Source organism: Colletes gigas, unplaced genomic scaffold (assembly GCF_013123115.1).
Source record: "Colletes gigas isolate AHSC1104 unplaced genomic scaffold, ASM1312311v1 Colletes_gigas_Sc00011, whole genome shotgun sequence".
Classification (NCBI taxonomy): domain Eukaryota; kingdom Metazoa; phylum Arthropoda; class Insecta; order Hymenoptera; family Colletidae; genus Colletes; species Colletes gigas.
Genome location: NW_025106640.1, coordinates 4,232,329 through 4,253,547, shown reverse-complemented (window position 1 = coordinate 4,253,547; position 21,219 = coordinate 4,232,329). Strand labels below are relative to the sequence as shown.

General features: G+C 45.1%; 1 long non-coding RNA gene across 2 annotated transcripts in view; it reads left to right on the top strand.

Moving 5' to 3' along the window:
• Positions 1 to 19,779, top strand: part of LOC122398598 — a 78,943-nt gene extending 59,164 nt beyond the window's left edge. For both annotated transcript variants that reach the window (XR_006259202.1, XR_006259203.1), the window contains exon 5: positions 17,244 to 19,779. This is a non-coding gene — a long non-coding RNA (uncharacterized LOC122398598). The remainder of the gene's footprint in view (positions 1 to 17,243) is intronic.
• Positions 19,780 to 21,219: the final 1,440 nt, after the last annotated feature.

Here is a 21,219-nt window from a genome sequence, read left to right as displayed (position 1 = left end):
TGCAAGGAAAAGGGATCGAACGAGGACAAATCGAGTTCTCCGCGGTTCGATTCCTCGGTTCCCTCCCCGGTGGTAACGCGACTCTCTGAAGAGATTCGGAGTCGCAAAGCCGTGGAAATCCGTCTCGCGAGAGATCGGAATATATTTCGAGCGGCCAGGGGGACAATGATAGGGGGAGGTCGAAGAAAAGCACCGAGGACCGTGCGAGAAAACGGGAACGATGGACCGTTATTACCCATCTGGCGAGCGACGGACTGCACGGCACGTAGCTCGTGCTCGTGTTGCAGCCGCGACTAGGATTATGACGCCATTCCGTCACGCTCCATCAAGCATCACAGTCGCCAACGAGATTACGCTTCCTTCTTCGTCCGTAGACTCGACGAACGAACGCCACGACTGTGACGGCTTCTTTATCCAACCGGAAGATTTACTACGTCGAGAATCGCGGAATTAGTATCCCCCCATCGTTTCCCTACTCTTACTCTTCCTTGCCCGTCCCGTTGCAAGACGAAAGTAGCGAAAGACCTGCTGCACTGTCGCGATCGAAAGATAACGAAGTAGAGGCGAAGAGTTTTTTCCTCCGAAGGTCATCGGATGGCTGCCCCCTCTCCTCGGTTTCTGGTTCCATTTTAATAGGAAAACCGGTGAAAGAGACGGTAGTTGCAAAGGATTTTTGGGTATCTTTCTTATTCGTCATCCCTTTACGATACGAACTCGTAAAGTAGAGGCGTTTGACAACCCCTATTCTTGATTTTCGATAGTTTTACAAGGAGGGTAATGAATTCGTGGAACAGAGGTAGAATATTTTCTGTTGAGGGTTAGTTATCTACCTCCACTCACTTTTCATCCCTTTGCAATACGAGCATAGCACAAGACTATATCGAGACACTATTTCCAATCGAACGAACTCGAAGTGTAGACGCAAACGAGTTTCTTCTCTCAAGGTCACCGAGAGCCTATCACCCACCATACGAAACAAGATTCCTCTTTAAGACAACGACCAACTGCGAACTCGTATTACTACCAGCGATTCTAATTGACTTCGCCGACTAGGAGCTAGTTCATTTCTGCATATTTATTGCTGATCGATGCACAGGGTGACTCAGAAATATATTAGAAGACGCGTTAATCCATAACTCGAAAACTAAGGATGTGAACCTCTGTTCCATCCAGGTTAACTTCATCGGCTCGTAGGTTTCCCAAATTATCTTAGTAGGATCGAATTATTGAAAGCGTTGAATGAAGGAGTGTGTTCTTCCTTAATACGAGAATCACGTCTGTCCACGGGCACGTCTTTTCCCAGCCTCGTTTCTTCTTCATCGGCCGTCGATCTCGGAACGCGAATAGCGCGGTGGAGATTCAGCAGCTCGGTCGAGAGACGCTGAAGGCTTCGGCTTCTTTCTAAAAGGACGAGGACCAAGGACAAGGAACGGGAGAGCATTTAGCTAAGCATGCGACTAGTTTTTGTCGCGTAACTGCGAAAGGAAGAGAAACGGAGGGGAGGGCGAAGATACTTCGCCAGCCAGGTGGCAAGTATGCTCTTGAAACCTGCCGTGCCGTACGTGCTGAAGATCTTCCCGAGATACGGGTTTAACAAGGTCAGGAGGATTACGGATTTATAGCATGAAAGGTCTTTTCGTCCGTATTTATGACCGCTTTCTTTGAGTCGATGACGATCCAGGGTCCGCTCGATCGAATCGATTACCGTGGCGATTCGGTCAAAAATCCTTAACGCTTCGTCGACCGATCGGGGGAAGCCACGCGATACCTCGAACTTACGCCATTTTCGAAGACTGTGGCTTATAATGACTATAAGGCTTCATGCGAGATATTCAGAGATGCAAATATCCGAATTCACCAATTTAACCCTTTGGGTACATTTGACGTCTGAGACACGTCATTCACTTTTTCCCCCTAGGAGCGGATGACGTGTCTAAGACGTCAAACCAAAAATTAAACTCCTGGGTACATTTGACGTCTGAGAGACGTCATTCACTTGTTTTCCCTAGGAAAAAAGTGAAAAAAGGAGAAGTCAAAACTTTATCCAGTCACGGTTTATTGGCTTTGAAATGGAGAGATAAAAAAGACGTTCACATACTTAGCACGAAACATTCAAATGCTGATTTGATAAACACAGGCAAAAGGAGAAAAAATAAAGTTGGCGATAGCGAAAATATTATAAAACCGGCATCTGTGCTTGAGTATAATAAAGGTATGGGAGGCGTTGATAAACAAGACCAATTGCTAGCGTGCTTCCCAGTTATGAGAAAATGTGTAAAGGGTTATAAGAAAATGTTTTTTTATCTAATAGATATGGCCTTTTATAATGCTCATGTTTTATATTCTAAAATCAACTGCACAACCAAGGCAGGCATTACTTCCTTTCGTTTAGCTATTGCCGAAGAATTGCTGGAGCAATTGTCATTGCCAAATTATAAACGTCGTGGACGTCCGTCAAGTAGCGATACACCATTTCGTTTGGCAGCGAAAAATTGGGCGCACTTTCCTGAGAACATTCCGTCAACTAAGTCCAAGCAACACCCTGGAAAAAGGTGCCGTGTTTGTTATAAGCATAATATTAGGAAAGAGACTACGTGGCAGTGCAAACAATGCAAAGTAGCACTGCATTTACCTACTTGCTTTGAAAAATATCACACTCTGCATAATTATTAGTAATTGGTTTTTTGTTATAGCTTGAATTTATTTCATTTAGTTTTATTTTGTTGTTATTAATTAATTTTTGTTTTGCAATTCTAATTACTTGAAGGCATCTTAATACTACATATGTCACCAATATTTTAGAAATAAATAAATTCTTACGTAAAATGTACTGCTTTTACATACTACTCCAAGCAACCAAAAATTATATCCGTTCCACATGCAAATATTTTCTCAAATAAATCCGTACCCAAGGGGTTAAAACTATTTTTTAAATCGAAAGATTATTTCGCTAAGGAGCTAAAAAGATTCATTTTCAAAAATATATCTAGATAGATCTTCTAAGGAGGCTCCAAAAATAACTTTTCGTGGACGATTTGATTTGGTCTGGCAATCGTGTTACGAAAGAGTTAAAGCTTCGTCCAGTTAATAGAATCGCGTACAAGTTTTTCCTTCGTCCCGTTACATATTAATAAGAGACTTCTTGTGTTCCCAGCGTAATCGGTATCTGAAATTACGGTAAACAGTGATTCTATTTACGAAGCGTTAGAGTGGAAACCTGTTGTCTTCGGCGGACAGGTTTCTTTTCTGGCACGTGACAGCCAAGAGCGTCCTCGTCTTGAACGCGATTCGAGCATGCAACCGACGTCACTTCGGATTCGCAGAAAACGGCTTAATTATCTTTTCAGCGGGGGCTTAATTCATCCTTGCGTTTCTTTCGGAGTCGAGTTCGGGCAAGTGCCGCCGCGTTGGTTCGCGACATACGCCGATTTCGAGCATCATCAATCATGGGGCTCATTCGAGTCTTTGTTTCACGTCGGTCCATTGTGATCCGGTGTACTCGTTGTTTCAATTTAATTTCACTGAATAGATTCGGTAAATAATACAAATTCGACTTAACGCACGGTGGAAATAATTCAAAAGCCAATTCGATTAAACGTCATCGAAGATAAAAACACGTATCCAAGTATATAATTCGAAGCGTTGAAACGGAACGCGTTCGGTTTCGCGTAGAATCACCTTGTAGCGTTGCATTTTCCATAGTGTCTTCCTTGCACTTTGCGGAAGTCTACGGCAATGGCTTCTCAGAAGCGATAAGCTTCTCGCTTCGCGTTCGAAGAGAAGTCCACAAACAGAAGTTACGCGGCAGCCTAATGATTGTGCAATCGCGGATCAATACTCGCGGGATCGTACGTTTCTGTCTTGGACCCTGGGTGATCCATGCTCGACGATCTCGCTGCCTGGATACGACACACACGACACACGCGTCCGCGTCCTCGTTAACCGGCTAACGATATTTCAACGTCGAGCCACCGACGACGATTAACGTCCCTGCAAAATTGTGACGCAGAAACCGCGCGAATTTACGATCGACCCACTGTAATGTCCGCTTTTGGTCGACCGTTATGCTGAAAAATGGGCTCCTCGTCGACTTTTTCAACTTTATTCTAAGAACACGAAGCTCTAACTCCCGGCCCGTGGTCTTCGAATCTTCGCATTTATATTGCAGCCATCAGAACGAAAGAAAAACAGTCATATGTATTCTATTTACAGAATAATAATTTTAGACTCCAGCAATAGGCACTATATGTTTTGTGAGACACGTTGATCTCAAACATTATAAACGAGGGAAGCGTTAGTTTACGATTATTTCGATCAAACGATATTGCATCGCGATCAGATCGAGTTTCTAGTGGAAATTATATCCCCAAGTCTCGGAACAGTTAATCGGAAAACAGTGAAAATGGCGGTTGTCGCGCAACATTTTGACCAGTCGTGTTTCTTGTTCGGTCTTTTTCAATCGTGGTCGTCGATCCGCGTTTCGACACGGTCTCTGAATTTCGCGACGGATCGTCGTGATCGCGCGATCATTATCGCCGCGCGGCGAATGTAATTATCGGACCGATCACGACGCGAGAGTTGTTTGTATTTATCGTGGAGGGGGCTTAATCAGAATTATCTCTACCGCATCGTTTGCGATTCGAATTGATAGCAGCGAACGTTAACCGGAAGTGAATTGCGTGGCTGCGAACGCCCGCCGCAAAATACCCTGTTCCGGGCAGTGAAGAGATCCGAAATACGCGATCAACAAGTACTGTTTGCTTTATCGATCCGTCGATTTTGAATTTCTCCCTTTTGTTTAACAAGTTGATCGTTTTGGTGGTCACTGGGGATCTTCGAGTATTTTTTAAAGGCTCGTAGCGCTATTTTATGCAACCATTACAGGGGAAGAAGTCGATTTTGGTAGAAATAGAGTTGAAGAGACGTTGAATTCTTTGCACTAAAATTTGAGATTCAAGGGATATTTTAGACTCGTGTAACAATTATGAACAGTGCTGTAGGTTATTAATACTCGATCGACTGTATGTATTGTTCGAATAAACGCATTATTCGATCAACCCGTTCGTAAATAAATAAATGAAATAAGCGGAACAAGGGAATTTTCACGATACAACTCGATAACGTGTATTCACTTTCCCTGCCCTTCGTCGAACGACCCTGAATCTGTTAACAACGATAGTTCCCCCATTCTGGCACAGGCTCAAATTCACTTATTGAACTCGGCCAAATCGTGACCAAACATATTTCAACCACGGCAAATTGCTCTTCGTCACCCTGTTCTGCGTTGAAAACTCATTAAACGCTTATGATTTCTTGTCGTAACAGACGGTACACGAAAAATACTATAAAACCATTTGAGATTTGTACTATCTTTATGGGTATCCAGGTTTGTTACAACGCGAATATTTTGAGTACAAAATTTTTAAAACTCGTTCAAACAAAATGCTTTGGGGAAGGCTTAGAACCGGTATCAAAGAGTCGAGGCAAGAATCGCGGCATTACGATACGAAAGTCGTATTTTTGTTCGGAATAAAATTGGTCCAAGTCCGAACGAGGATGGTTATAAAAAGCTTCCGTCCCCGCGAATGGGAATCGTCGCGTTTCCTGTTGGGCGAGCCACGAACGCGTCGAACAATAGCCTCGATCGTCAACTTCGAACGGAAAAGAAACCGCGACCCACCCACGTGGTGTGTCTCGTCTAGAGCGTGAACGGGAATAGAGTGGACCCGGGTCGTCGCAGCAGTCGCGTATTAAAAGGACCACGGCGTCTCTTCCTTCCTCCTTCGGGGTGCAAACGATTTCAAGGGTCGTTACGTTCCCCTCGAGTCTGCGGTGCAGCGAAATGCAGCAAAGTGAAGCAGACCGAAGGACACGGACGGGGCCCCGCGCGCGCTCTCCGTCTTTCTCGGCTCGTTATTCCGGTCAGGGACCACCTCCTGGCGTGGCGGCGGTCCTCATTGTAGGACAAGTAGTCGACGACTCTCTTTTGCCTCGGAGGGTCGGGAAAAGCAACACCGACAACGCCGAAGGTCGTTATGAAGCGAAACGAGGCGCCTGTCGATCCTCTTCTTCTCGCTCTCCGTCTCCGTTCCTCGCCATTGTCTCGTCCCCTCTCGCCGGGACACCGAGGAGGTCCTCTTCGTCGTTCGCGTCCATTTCACCTAATCTCACCCTCGTGTCGGCCCTTTGTGACTTTTCGATGCTGACCGCGTGACCGGCCCTTGTTTTTCTCCCGTGGATTTCCCGTCCTCCCCGAACCTCGTCGACCGGGCCACCAAAAATCATCTTTACTCGATTTTGTACCTTTCGAAAGTTCGGTAACCCTTCTTTCAGAATTGTTGACACGCCAGTGTCACGCATACGTGACTACCGTTCCAATTTCAGTTGTTAAGTTTGTTCGGATCTTTACACATTTATTTCGATAGCTAGTAAAACATATAGCTGACAAAATTGTGTAGCCAATGAAATATACCTAGACGTTGATTTAATTGAAATAGACGCACACCTCGATCCCGAAGCAGCGGAGTATTTTAAAAGCAGAAAATTAAATTTTATTGCATTCTCTTACGTTTTAATTTTCTTCGATCATATTTCCCGATGGCTGGGTTCTATTTACGATGGTGGCGATGCTATGAATTTTTAAGGTCCTCGTAAAGAATTCTGAATCCCTAATTATACTGTCCCCGTCCCTAATTATGATAGTAAAGGACCTGCGTGGTTCCACGGGCTTTTGTGGTGTATCTACCTTCCGCCGTCTGGCACCACCTACTCGGTCTCGCTCACGCACACCAACGACTCGACCGTGGCGGCCACCACTAAGAAGGACGACCAGAGATTTATGTCCCCCGCCATGTTGACCCTTCCGACGCCCTTTCCACGCTCGACTTTACGAGTCTTTAACCCCTTTGGGTGTTGGGTTCTTCCGTCACGAGGCGAGAACTGGTGGTTTCGCGTTGTCCCCTGCGAGACACTGAAAATAAAACAGCAACATTGTTAAAACACGGTAGAACCACGATACAGTAAACCATCGTTTTGTTCTTCAATGGAAAAAGAAACCTTCGAAGCTACGAATTCGTTTTAAGAAACACTGCAGGAAGTTCAACTTAGATTAGCGGTTCGAGTATTCGATTAATTATGTAATTTTAGTTCTCTACGCACCGATACAGTCTCATTAGATACGGATATTTGATTCCGCGATGCTCCAGATTACGCTATCGTGTTGCGTTGTAAAGTAGCGCAATGACGTTGGTAGAAAGATAGTCGAGTACTCTTTTTACGCCCTTTTTTTGGATCATTTGGTTCTGATGAATCGGGAACCGATTAGTCACGCGTTTCGCTCGAGACGGTTTGTTCGAAGCCCACAGGACCCGCGTCGCTGCACATGTAGGCCATACAGATTTAATTCGAAGGACTCTGTTTTACCTTACCACCAACAATACTTGCGTTTAATAACTAATTCAGCGCATTGAAACCTCCTAAATCGTTTTGAACCCACTATCTGTCTTTCCTTTCTTTCCCAGCTTGTCTTCCAGAACGTTTAGAGATCGTTGATCAAACCGAGCTCGTTCAAATCGAGAAATAGCAAAAACATTGCTCGTGTAAACGTTCGCCGAGACTCATGTTCAACGTTCCTGAAATCAACCGAGATGACACTATCTGGCTGATTCGCATGAGCGCGCGCGGAAACGACGCGTGCGATACATTCGCGTGTTTGAAAGCGCGGCGCGCTGTTTATCCAGCCCGTTTCTATCTCGAATCTTTCGCCGGATAAAATGCCCCATTGTGGAGCGATACTTTGCGTCGGAGTTGGACGAATTTCGAATAATAGATAATCAATGAAACCGACGTATTGCAATTTATTCCCGACGAACGGTGAAACTTTTATTCGTTTGTTGCGAAATGTTTCCAACTCTCCAAGCAAACGGTAATAGTCGAAAAATACGCTTTACCAGGACGTACTTTGTTCCGTGCGATGAAAAGTTTGAACAGCAGTTCGAGGCTTCCGGGTGTAAAGCCGTGTGTTATTTTAGGAGTATGTTCAGACCTTTTGCAAGCAATTCAGTTAGCTTCTTCAGGGGTCAAATGACACACCGATATCGGCGTGTGTCGTGTGGTTAAGGCTATTTAAGGTGCCCTGTGCCCGTATTATGGATCGCTGGTTACCAATAACCGAGCTCATGTCATGGGTCATTGGTCGCTAATCATAGGTATTTTTAATTGTTCGGCCAAAGCAAGCTCACGGAAACCTAAATCGGTATCAACTAAATCCGTGACAGTCTCAAATATCGTACGATAATGGAGCTTTTACTATATCAGATTGAAATTCAATTTTTTGTAACGTCATTAACCACAGTTTGTTTCCCAAGTTGTGAATAATAATTGTTATTCAATGGCTCTCCGTTATTTTGGTTCCAACAAGTAATACAAAGGCAGCACGGTTTATTGTTTCGTGTTCCTATTTCCATTCAACGTAACGCGATTAAGTTAATCATTGAATTTTAATGGCGAGCTTAATTACGGTAAACAGAAATGCTCGCGCGGACGAGGGCGTCGCACAATGGGCTGAAATCGAGGGATCCTGGCCAAAATTCCAAACTGCGAAGTCATAGAATATGCCCTTTACACACCGTCAGCAGTTTTGTTACCTGGCCTGCGAACACCGTCAGAGCCAGGTAAGTTTGCCGCCATTCCTTGCAGCTCATTTTAAAGTCGACCCTTGTCGGAGCAGTACTCTCTTGGTGAAATTTCTCTTCTGCTCCTTGTGATCGTCGAAAGTGTGTTAGAGTAACCATAGATTCGGTATTTAAGGGTGACTACCTTGGACTATATTCGATAGGTATATAGTTTATTTTTTATTTCGTGGAGTCCAGAATATTGATTTACAGACACGTTGACTATACGAAAAGTGGAAGCGATTTCAGCAGATTGTAATGATCGATTTATTAGTCGTCTCGCTCCCTGGTGCAAATATGAATAAATATCGATGGCCACGCGGAAAAATTCGAGCGTATTCGGGCGACGGGACCGCCTATGGAGTTTACGTGTCACCCATATCCGGGTGACATGGCAGTCAACGTGTTAATCGGGGACCTCGATACGCACCACTGTGGTTTAAAATATCGGACGATCGCTCAACCGTAGTCTCCGGAGCGAAACGCGATGGTTCGCGTGTGGTAAAGGAAACGATCGATGCTTCTTAATAAAATTACACGGCTCGCGCGGGAAATTTGAATTCTCCTTCGAATGTTTTCTTCTTGCCAAAAGAAACTGTCGGTTGCCTTCCAACGCGGGGAATTCCGTGATTACACAAAAAAATATAGGAATTCTGAGTTCCGACGCAAGGTATCGTTTGATTTATCGCAATCGACTCTTAATCGCGGAGACGAGCGCGTATGGGTTCGCAAGGCTCTGAAATTGTCGACGACATCGCAGCGAGCAACAGTTCGCCGACGATAAATCACAATCTTCGAGCGTGTCGAGCGAACTATCGGTTCTAGAAACGGTACTTCGATCGATCCGTGCGTCGCGAATACGGTGTCATCGACTCGTTGTTACGAAATCGAGCGTCATCGATGTAGAGATGAATTCGAAACGCGATTTTACTCCATTATATATTCATTGAAACAAATCCGGATACTCTGGGTTCGGAAATTTATTGTATATGAAATCTTTATACGGTCCGAGCAAGCTTCGTTTTATTACCAGCAGATTTTTCGCGGTTCCGTTTTATGTGTTTGTCTTCAAGACGGTAATATTTCCATAGGTGAATTCGGTAACAGGTTCAGGACGAAACACACCACTGTCTACCTTTCTTCTTGCTTCACCTGTGTACCATTCTTCGCGTACTCGTAAATTATGCTTCGTACGTGCCGCATTGCCCCGAAATAGGTTGCACCTGCTCTCTGGTAGCTTATGCTTCGGACAGATGAACCGCCAAGGGTTCAAACTCTAATGCACCGTTCCCAAATGATTAATCATCTCTTTTAAGCAGAAGGACTCGCGAACAAGTACTATATCTCTCTAATTTCCCTTTGATCCACCCTCTGATTCGTCATACTTTAACCAAAACAACCCTCCGTCGAATCTCTGCTCCCCTTCGCGCCGAGGTGCTTTAAAATCTCGATGCAATTCACTGTTCGACTCTTCTGAAAACAAGTCGGAAATATAACACGCGTCACTTGCATATTGCATCTTTAAACACCACAGTCATTAAAATATGAATATATTCAAATGGAGTATCTTTTTTTGATAATTAGCAGAATAAAAAAACTGAAGAATAAAGATTCCAAAGCCACCAGATTCTTAAAATTACATAAGATCAGTGACTTCGGAGTTGAAATCTATTCCCAGAGTTGCTTGAAATTCGAGGTTCGAAGAACTCAAAATGCAATGAAGAAATTCCTCTTAAAATCTACCATCTCCGAGTCTGTCACATGAAATTTGTAAATTCTTAAACTTTAAATCACTCGCGGTGACAAACCAGGAGGTAAAAAAAAATTCTCTCGGTCTAATTGGACGCAAACTATCAATTACCCTTCGGTGGAGAACGATTCGAATTTTAGTGGATGGAATTAGGCGCAGTTAGGCGGTTAGGTAGCGACCGGCGAACGCGTGTTTCGTCGAACGTAACGATTACGGAAAAATGCCGAAATCCGTGCAGAATCCCGACAATTCGGCGAACGAGCGGTACGCGAGCGTTTCACGGGCGAAACGTTCGCCGGTGGAGAGAACACGCGTTCCGAAAATACATACTCGGCGCGCTTTTTATTATTCATAAACCCATCAGGTCCCGACGGCGAGAGCATTTTTGACCCGGTGTACGCGGCGCGAATCGTCACGTACGAGCGACACGTAGACAGGGTACGCGCTCGCGCACGCACGTTCGCTCCCCAGGGAACAGGAGCGTCGCACAATGCCACGAAATCTCGAAAACACCACGGAAAATAGCAGTTTTCAGGTTCGCGCTACAATTGGTACACACAGGTTCTCAAAACCGTTAATTACAAGCTCTAAAAAAAAAAATGGCGGATCACGTATAAACGATTACGTTAAACATGACCGATAACGTCGAGTTTCCGAGGGTTATCTGAAATTACTCGAACAATTCCCGGACCCCGGTAACAACCTGGACATTACCGGTGCTGGAGAACGAGCTCTCTCTCTTTCTGCGCGAAGAGAAACGGCGAGAAAAGAAAAAAACGGCCGCGAGGGAACAAAAAACGCCCAGTGAACCGCGCGCGTACAACGGTAAAAAAAAAGGAAAAAACAGGGACGCGTTCATAGAGTCGCGAGGAACGGGGGAAAAAGAGCAGTCCCAGTCGATGCAGTTAACCGGACGAGGAACAAAGAGCGACAGAAAACGCGAGGAGACGGAGGGAGAGAGTCCCTGCGCGGGACTGTCGCGGAAAGAGGATGAAAAGAGTCTCTCTGGTTCTCGAAGGAGGTAACCGGCCGGACGGGAGTGGAACTCCGAGGCACGACCCTCGTTCCCGAACGGAACGAACGCGCTGGAACGAGGATAGCTGCTGGCACCGAGTCCGCGAGGGTGTCGAGCCGACGCTTGCGGGGACACCAGGCACCGAACAGACACCGGGCATCCGTTTTCTCCTCCTTCTATCGACTGAGCAGGTCCTCGCAATCCGAGAGTTACAATTGCAATTAGTAAATTGGACGATCGACTCCGTCTTGGAGAAACAAGTCTTCCATAGTATTGTCTTTTGTCAGAAACTTCTATGGTACGAACGTCCTCGAGGCGTGGACAGTTCCGGCCATTTTGGTTTTTGTCTTGCAACGAAATGATCGTAGAGTTCTTGGTAGATACAGTGAGGAGCTGAATACGACATTTTAACAGAAATAATTTTTTATTCAATATTTGCACGTGGAATACAAAAGAAACAAAATACTTGTTATTATCTGCAATCTTTTGGCTTTTTATTTCGTTTCGTACAATTTTATTTCGTGTAGTCAATTTTTAGTAAACATTATCGAATCAAAAATTAATCGAATTTACCGCGTCACGCGAAGCAAACAATGAAATTTGATGGTTCGCTTATAGTGTGGGGGTGTATCAGGAAGTTCGCTTCTCGAAGGTGGTTTTGGAGGTGCATTTCGAATCCCGACTTGGGGAGGAGCAATTTCTGGTAGAGATTTCATAGACGGTGGATTTCGTGAGTGCATCCGGGTTTGATAGATGGCGAAATTTGGCTGGCGAAGTGGCTGGGTGACTAGGTTGTTACCTCTCGGAGCAACCGTGAAGCGAAGGTGGCGGACACGACGGTACGAGGAGAGTCGATCGCTGGAGAGACAAGGAGGAAACGAGGCGTCCGCGTTTTATGGGTGTGCGGTGAGGTCGTGGAGGAGGCACGACGAACGCGTGAGGGATCGCTGGGCTCGGGAGGAGCCTGCCAGAGGGGCCAGGGAGGGTTCGTTATCGAATCCTAGGATCGCCAGGCTCGCACGTACGGCAACCGCAACCGGGGGAACCACAGTGGACGCAAAACTCGAACGCTTTGGGTTCTCGCGTGCATTCGTGCGGCACGGCTGTTTTCTCGCACGATTCGAGCCACCGCTCCTCCCACCACCTCTTTGCCACTTGTTCCTATCCGACGTTGGGCCAGCCGCGTCGCGCGCATCTAATTAGAGCCACGATGAATTTCAATCAATTAGAGAACGCGCCGCGCGGAATGTCCGATTTGTGGTCTGGGTTACGTAAACGCGAGCCTAGGTTAGCAACCGCGTCGACTGTGGAACTGGAGTGGATTTGGTAGGTCAAAGGGACAAACGATGTTATCCAAGATGACATCGATACGCCGTGATTATAGATTACGTATTGTATCTTTTAATTAACAAGGAATTTGTCAGATCTCGTAATCGTGACTGTGGATTTGGTAGTTTGAAGGGCTGCACGATGTCATCTGTATGGAGAGATTATAGATTACGTATCTTTTAATTAACAAGGTCGATTTCGTAATCGTCAGACTAGGTTTGCGAGCACGTTCGTTGCAGACTAAAATTGCATACAAACTCTTTGTATACGATGCTCGGTAACGCCTTGCTATTTCTCGACAGCGTTCTGCGAATCAGTGTAGTGTATTGTTTTGTGAAGAGCGCTCGATAATTCATTAATTTGTGGCGCGTCGGAAGAAATAACGAATAAGTATTCAGATCAGGGAATGGTAATGCATTTGATGTATGGACTTGGTGAATGCAATCAGGCGAAGCAAGACGTCTGTATGCGAAGCGTTTCCTCGATAGACGTCTGCCAGACGAGAGAACGTTTCAGAGAATACGCGAACGCCTCTCGGGGCACAGGTTCGTTTAAAAAACGAGTGTCACGCAGCGGTAAACCGGCCAATATAAAAATTCTTAATGTCGAAGAAATAATGGTGTCGGTATCCGGAGAGTTACAGCAATGGAGAATAGGCGAAGAGTTACCTTTTGTACTTGGTTACTGTAAATAACCATCGATGAACATTTTGTATTAGCTGTATCGTTTACCAGGATTCACCAGAATTCACAACTCTCGTTATTGGGCTGTAGAAACTCCATATATTGTTCTTTAATTCAGTGTAAATATATGAATAGGAATAACTGGCGATAATCATCAAGTGAAATTAAGATCTTACTTTCGGTAGAAGTTTCCCATGGAGATGGGAAGATACAGAGACGCGGATCTATAACTCAACGTGTAATGATCTAACCACCAGGTTTCTTTTATAATAAACCTCACCAAGCTGAGTATCTATGAAACTATAAAATTGATTTCCTAAAAAAAAACCTGGCATCTGGTGATGATCAGGAGACAGTATGGAGGCTCGAGAGGCAAAGATTCTAAAGCTACGAAGGTGCTGTTCAAGTTATGCAGCTTGTCTAGAACGACACCAAAGTTTAAACGCATTCTAGAGTCGCTCGTTGAAGTTCCTCGCGGCGAGGAGTAAACCTAAAACTTTCAGGTCAAAGGAACTCGAAACTAACCAACGCGAATCTTCTAAATTTGATAGGTCGAGTACTTGACTACCTTCTGCATCTATGTTTTCAACATAGTTATGTATCGTTTCTTCCGTATGAAATTTCTTTTCTTAACACGTTGACTACCAGACCAAACACCTCAAATTGTCCACGAAAACGAAACCTTGACTCGTTAAAATTCAAGAGCCCTATCTAGATTTCTTTCAATGTGTTAAAATGATGCAAATACTTTTCAACTTAGCTGGATGACGAAGGCGACAGAGTTTGATGGAATAAAATGCGTAATAAAATGATCGTGCAGCCCTGAGGTTGGGAGCCTAACGGAGGTTGTTCACTCGCGACGTCCACTATAGCGAAAGGGTAAAGATCGCGAACGGTACTCGAGGTTCGCGTTTCTCGGAAGGAACCCGCCTCTATTTCCGCGGGTTCGCGAGTTCCCGTCGCAGACGGGGGGGAAAAAATGAAAGAAATCGCGACAAGTCTGCTCAGGGAATCCCGTTATTTTCGCGTGGGGGGAGGGGGCGAGCTCGCGGGCGCGGGTGTAGCTGCCAATAAATCAACAAGTACGCATCGCGTAGGTCTTCACAGTCTGTTGCTCTCGCATTGGCGGATACCTCTATCGGCTTGGTCGATACACACACCGGCGCGCGCGGACACGTGGACAGAAACGGGCCGAAAGAGAGCTAAAAAGGGAGGCTGAGAGGCTCATGATTTATCTCGTCGACGGCTCGAAGGCTTCGGGGGCCCCTTGGAATTTCTGGTGGCGGGCCGATCTGCCGGCAGTGTGGACGGACGTGGTTGGATCCCGCTCGACGAAAGGGAAGTCGATCGACCGGAATACGTCGACGGAACGAACTGATTCTTGTTGGTCCTCGCCGGGCCATTTATCGCCCTGACAGATGTTTTCGTAGAGCGGTGAAAACCGTGAGCAATTCGTGGCCCGCCCTTCGACGCGTCCGCTGTCGCGTTTCTCTAAGGAAGCCCGGTGGCAGCTACTTTGGTCGTTAGGACACTCGCGACAGATACGACGTTCACTATTCTACTTCGGAACCCCTATTTTTAACTCCTCTTCTGCTAATTTTTTGACTGAGAACCGTACAATTTTTGAGCAAGCACTAAATTTTAGTCGAAACGAGATTAGAGAATACTGGGATCATATCCTGAATATCAGAGCTTAATAACTTTTGAATAAAATGGAGTCTATTTCATAATCTCAGCTAGTCTACATATTTGATGTCCTCACGAACAATGTTCAAAGACGTTAATCGAAAGCCCCAGAGCTATTTCAATCTCGACGAAGCTTCGTTATTACGTAGGAAATATTTTATTTTAGTCGAATCCGATAAAACGGAAGCGGTCGTTGGTATCGGTATTAACGATAAATAAAGTCGTTCTCGTCGACGTCGCCCGGAACCGATCAAGACGTCCGCGTTTTATTTTCGCGTTATTGTAACCCTCCAGTTCGCCGAAACGTCGTTTCGACCGATATTCAACTGGTCACCTGTTGATCGCGGCCGTACGACTTTGCAGCACGCCGGAAACAAAAACAAATTCGACGTTTCCGGCTGTAGGACCGGTCCTGCCTACCGTCCGGTTCACGCTATTCCTCTTTCCTTCTGACATATGATTCGCCGTACTAATTGGACCTTTATTATGCAAATGCCGGCCTGTTACGATTGTCGTACGCGAGGACTGCAGATATCGCTCAAGATATATGAGCTATATCTATGTAATAAAATATCGATATATTTTATGTTGCAAGTTAGTTGAAAAGAGAAATAAATTAAATTATCAAGATATAATCATATTAAATTGACGCGATCTAATTGATTTTCCATTGTGAGAATCTTCAAGAGAACTCTAGTCCTCTAAAAAATGTAAAAAATATAATCATAAGTTTACGTGACTTCAGAGACCTTCTGGTGTAAGTTTTGCAAAAAGCTCACGAAACGACAGTGAAAATCGGAATTGAAGAATCGCGGATCTCTCTTAATCGCTTTGGAAATTCGATAAGCCGAGGTCCTTCCAATCCTGGGAATTAAGAGCGTCGTAAGAAAGTCTCGCACGCTTTAATTACCATTCAAGCCGGAGGGCCAGAGAGAGGCCTGGCTCATGCAAGTATAATTCTCTCTCGAATCGCTCTCTTCCTCTCTCCTTCGTCTGGCCAGTGTTACGCGACTCTCTGTACGCCTGGATCCCGAACTGGCGTGACGTGCACGCAAAAACAGAGGAAAACTCGCTGGGGAAATGCGTTCGCCTATCCCGTCGTTTCTCCCCTGTTCATCTTTCACGCCTTTCTCTCCCTTTTGTTCCTCCTGGGTGGCCCAAAGGATACCAACGGTTAAAAAGAAATTAATAGCTCGAAAACGCAAAGAGATATTCTCCAATCAAGCGTAATGGTCGAAGTATTATATTCAACTGTTGATTTGATTTTAGAGTCGTGGTAAACGCTTCTCCTTTAGAATGCCCCTATAGAAAATGGCATCTAATTCGAGTCTCCCAATAACTCTCGATTTAAGTTTCGAAAACATAACAGATCAATTTTTTTAATTTCTCCAACGATAGAATATCAAATATCGTGACATCCTAGCAGTTCAGACGAAATACAATCGGGGGGTCCTGAAAATAGTATTCCCCGTGTAAGTTGCTCGTTAAAAAAAGGAGTGCTTGTTCCCGCTGAAACTTTGGACGTAACTTTTTGACGAGCACGATAGAGCGTCGTGCACGCGAGGACGACGAATCCACGGACGCTGGTGCAGACCAGCATTACGAGTACTTTTCTCGCGATAACGAGAGTCGGTTATGCGGATGTCCGTGGAACAGATTGTTGGCCACCGCACGCGAATCTGCGCATGCGACGCAGCGGCGAACGAGCTCACACGAGCGTCGCGGACGACCCATTTAATGCACACGTATATCCGCTGCACGTAGAACAGCCGGTTCGCTATTTAGCCCGACGACTAAACTGGAATCTCGAGATAAACGACATTCCCCGGGGCTTATCTGACCCTAACCGTGGACCGAACCGCCAACACGACTGATGACCCCGCCGTCACCGGAACGCTACGCTTCTATAGATGACATAACCCGGTGGTTTGCATACTTTTCGGTAGCAGCCGTAATCTTGATCACGTACGGACATAAAGCAGAAGTCGTTGCCTGCACGAGGCTAATATTTTTACTTCTGAAACCCTGCGAAATCGTAATTTAATTCGAGGCCATCTTTCAACAAAATTACAGCCAGATATTAACTGTGTTTTCTTTTTGTGTTTCAGATGTAATCGTGGGACGTCCAGCCGAGCACCGGTCTATCCTCCACAAAAATTTACGAATAAAAGAAATCCCTACACCCACTTAAATCGCACGTACGTTCGCTCATTTCTTTAAAAAGAATTGTCGCAAATTTGCCGCGAGGTCGAAAGCATCTCCAACGCGAAGACTCCTGAAAGCATATCAATCCGTTTCAATTGAAACACTTGAAATACGACTAACGTTTTAAATCCAGCAATCAGCATACATAATTAATATTTGAGCGCGCGTTCGTACTCACCGTTTGATGGATAACTTTAGAATTCCCTTTACAAATTTAATCGGTGCTTTATTTTAACATTTATCGCCCGGACGAGAACAAATTGGATAAATTCTTTAACAGGACACGAAAACGGTGATTCGAAACTTGTCTCGTTACGTTAATCTCAGTTTTATCAACGATGTCGTGTCCGTTTAATATCGAAGATTCGCGTTACATTCTGTGCAACAAGCTTTAAATTTACGCGAGTAAATCTAAGAAACACTTCGATACGACAGAAAATTGAAATCTTCCAGCAGACTCAGGCTACATGATGGTGGAAGTTGAGGGTTAAGGGTGGCAAACGAAGGAAATTGAGCGTCGAAATTAGGCGCCCTTAGCGCCGTGTCGTCCTGAATCGGAATAGTTTCGCGGATAAGTCCCCCGGATTGCGTCCCGTATTAGCACCAACGGCGGTGCTTGGAAGTTGATCCGCAACTCGGTCGAAACAGGGCCGTGGCTGGCGATTTAAAGTACCAAGGCGATCTTTATTACGCGTGAACGACGAAAGTACACGATGACGATGCGGACCACGGCTGGCTCGGTGCCAGCGAGAGATCTCGCAGGGCTCAGCCTCTTCATCCTCTTCCTCATCGTCGGTATTCATCGCCCCCGTACTCCCCTCCCAGCCCCGATTTCTCCATTCTTTCGTCGCCCATTCTTCCGCGAGTCGATATCGAGATGTCGCGCGACTACACGCCGACCCACCGTCTTCTTTCGACAGAATTTTGGCAATTTTTATCAACGTCCAACATCCCTTTTTAAAATGGCGATCCGGGCAAACGTCGACGGTGAATTCGATTCGTGAATTCACTGCTAATACCTCGCGAATTTGTGTTGATTTTAATATAGGAGACTCTATGATGAGTGATGATCAGTATAGTGTGGTACAAACGATAAAATAATTCCCAGTGAGTAGTACGTCTAAGTATTAAACGTCACGATTCGTAAAAAGTCGACCGAATCGCATAATTTTGGTACTCGACTCGGACATTAGAGCTCGTGTTTACATATTGTGCGTGGGTGGAGCAATTTCATTAGACTTATTTGAGTTATGACTGATTGGGTGACCTTTTGGTTCGCCTTTTCTGGGGGCGTTTACCGGGACGCTGTACGGAAATGGCGGAAGGGTTATTAAACTTTCAAAGCCTGCGCCTTCTTGAGTCTCCGGGTTCAGAAACCACAGTCAGTCGATTCGATTTATAAAGTTTCGACCTCACATTTGATCCTCTTCGGAGTATAAAACTAAACAAACGTGGTCATTGTAGCCTTTTCTAACATTGACGTTTGACTTATTTCTATTCATCATAATTTTTAGATATCCCTGATCATTTGTGCAGAGTTTCGTTGAGATCAATGTTCTACAGTCGGTACTGTTTCTTTGTTAGTAGATGTAAAGACGTTACTCGAGAATGAACGAAGTTTAAGAAACATTCCGACGTAGGAACGGTTAAAACGGAAGAGGCACGAACCATCAAGGATTCAAAGCGTACCCCGGATCGAATCGGGCTACATGGAATTGGCGGTGATTTAAATTGGCTGCCCTCTCGACCCGCTGTTTAACCTATTTACCACCGCGCCTCTGAATACGCTCTCTTCCTCCTTTTTTCCTCTCCTCTTTGCTCCGTTCGTCAGCCGTTCCCCGAACTTCGTTGCCTGTCAGTCGCATTTATCCTCTTTGTGGAGCGATCCCAGCTTTTTAAGCTCCGGGACACGGGAAACGATCGGTAGCCTCTGCCATTTTCCTCCGAAAAGCGTTCGAACAGACTTTTACGCGATGACGAACGAACTTCCTGGCTTTTCTTGCTCGCAAATACTCGAAACTAGTATATCTTCCTGTCGACCACGTATTCCTAAAGTTTTGAAAACGATTTCTGCGCTTCAAATTGTAATAAAATTTCTGATTATTGAATTTTCTTTCGAACTGCTTTCTGAGCAAAAATTACGAAAGATATACTAAACGTTACGTGGTTTCGGTTTGTTAATTGCGAATAAAAATGGGTCGACTCGCGTCGAATTATTACAAATGGGCGTGACGAATAAAAGCTTTCAGGTATCGTCGCTTTAAGTAGAAAATGAAATTTCGGTTCGCCGAAAAACGAGACGCGGGGAACGAAAAATGGCCGCATGCGATAGTCGGCGCGCCGGGAATTGTTAATTATAGTGATCCGTGTAGTTGCGATTATTTATTATGCGTCGGTAATCTCTGTAATTACTGTCGTTAAAACTGTCATTAAAGCCGAGACACACCATTAAGTTTATCTTCTGTTCACCGATGTTTTGTTGATTGCTATCAAGATTGTCGCGATGGGGATAAATGGGATTAAAAATGGAGGCGGTAGCGTGCCTTTGACGTGATAAATTAAGACGAAGAAATATCCTTGCAACTCGCGCTATCCTCGTAAGCTTCATTCGTTCTACTCAATTTCAATTTCCATTTTATTATAGAATATTTTAAATCGTTATTTATAGGATGCACATCTTATCCTTGAAGATTGAAAGATAAGATTGAAGATAGTTAGTTAGCATAAATGTTCTCAGGTCGACAATCTCAGGATTTCATTATTATTAGGAGCCCGATAACTGGGACATCTTGGTTCTTCCTAATTAAAATAATTTCTTGTAATAAAAGGATATTGAAGTTCACTTATTTCAATTATATTTAGAAAATAGTGAGATTTGGGTTGTCATATACGAACAGCAACACTCTAATTTTACTCGTTTCGTTCCAATATTTTCAAGCGTACGGTCTCGACTGTACGCCATATTGGATCCTCTCTTTCGACAATCAAGAGTCGATCGCGATCGATTTAGGAGTATTCCGCGATCGATCGCATTCGTACGTATCGATCGAGCGATACTGCAAGTTCGGCCTTAATTGACTTCGCATCGGTGGGGGCCCGGTGGCAATTAACCGGAGACGTTCGGGATCGGTTTTTGCGAAAATTTCTTAATCGCGCGCGTCTCGTGAAAGACGCGGGACGCGCCCACTGATTTATTGTCGGCCCGTCGGGACAGGTTGCGGAAGAGAAGAAAGGGAAAGAGCGCTCGCCACGCATCGAACAATCGATCCTCGGACGATGTCATTACGCCGCGATGGCCAATTAAGCCGCGACGCGTCAATTATGGAAGGTAACGGGAAATCGACTTTTACTGTTGAGACGAAGCTGATTAAAGCTCGCTTTTAACGCGCCGATTCTTGGCCTCTGTTCCTCGCGATGATCCTGATAGATAAACGTCCATCGCTACGCCTCGTCTTTCGTTTGGTTTCCTCGTTCCTTCCAAAATTCTGTCTTTATTAGGTTACGTTTACAAAAATGTTTGCATCTCAGAAACTTCTATCTACCAAATCGTATTTTATACTAGTTGGAATGTCAGCTTTCAGAGTGTAAGTCCATACTTTTGTTAGGTGAAAAACCCTGACAGTTGACCGCCGTAAGGGCAAACTGCGAATGTTCCGGCGTCGTTGGGGTTCCTACCGATACGCGAATCAAAGAGAGCACGAAAAAAGAAGCATTCGAACGAACAGAGAAACGTTTGTCCGAGGCATGAGCGATCACGATCGTTGCGCAACGGTTCGGCCGACATCGCGTCAGCGCGATTCATCGCTCCGGGTACACGCGTCGATGATTAACCGCGTATCCCCATTTGCATGCGATGTTTACACGACTGGCTAATTATGC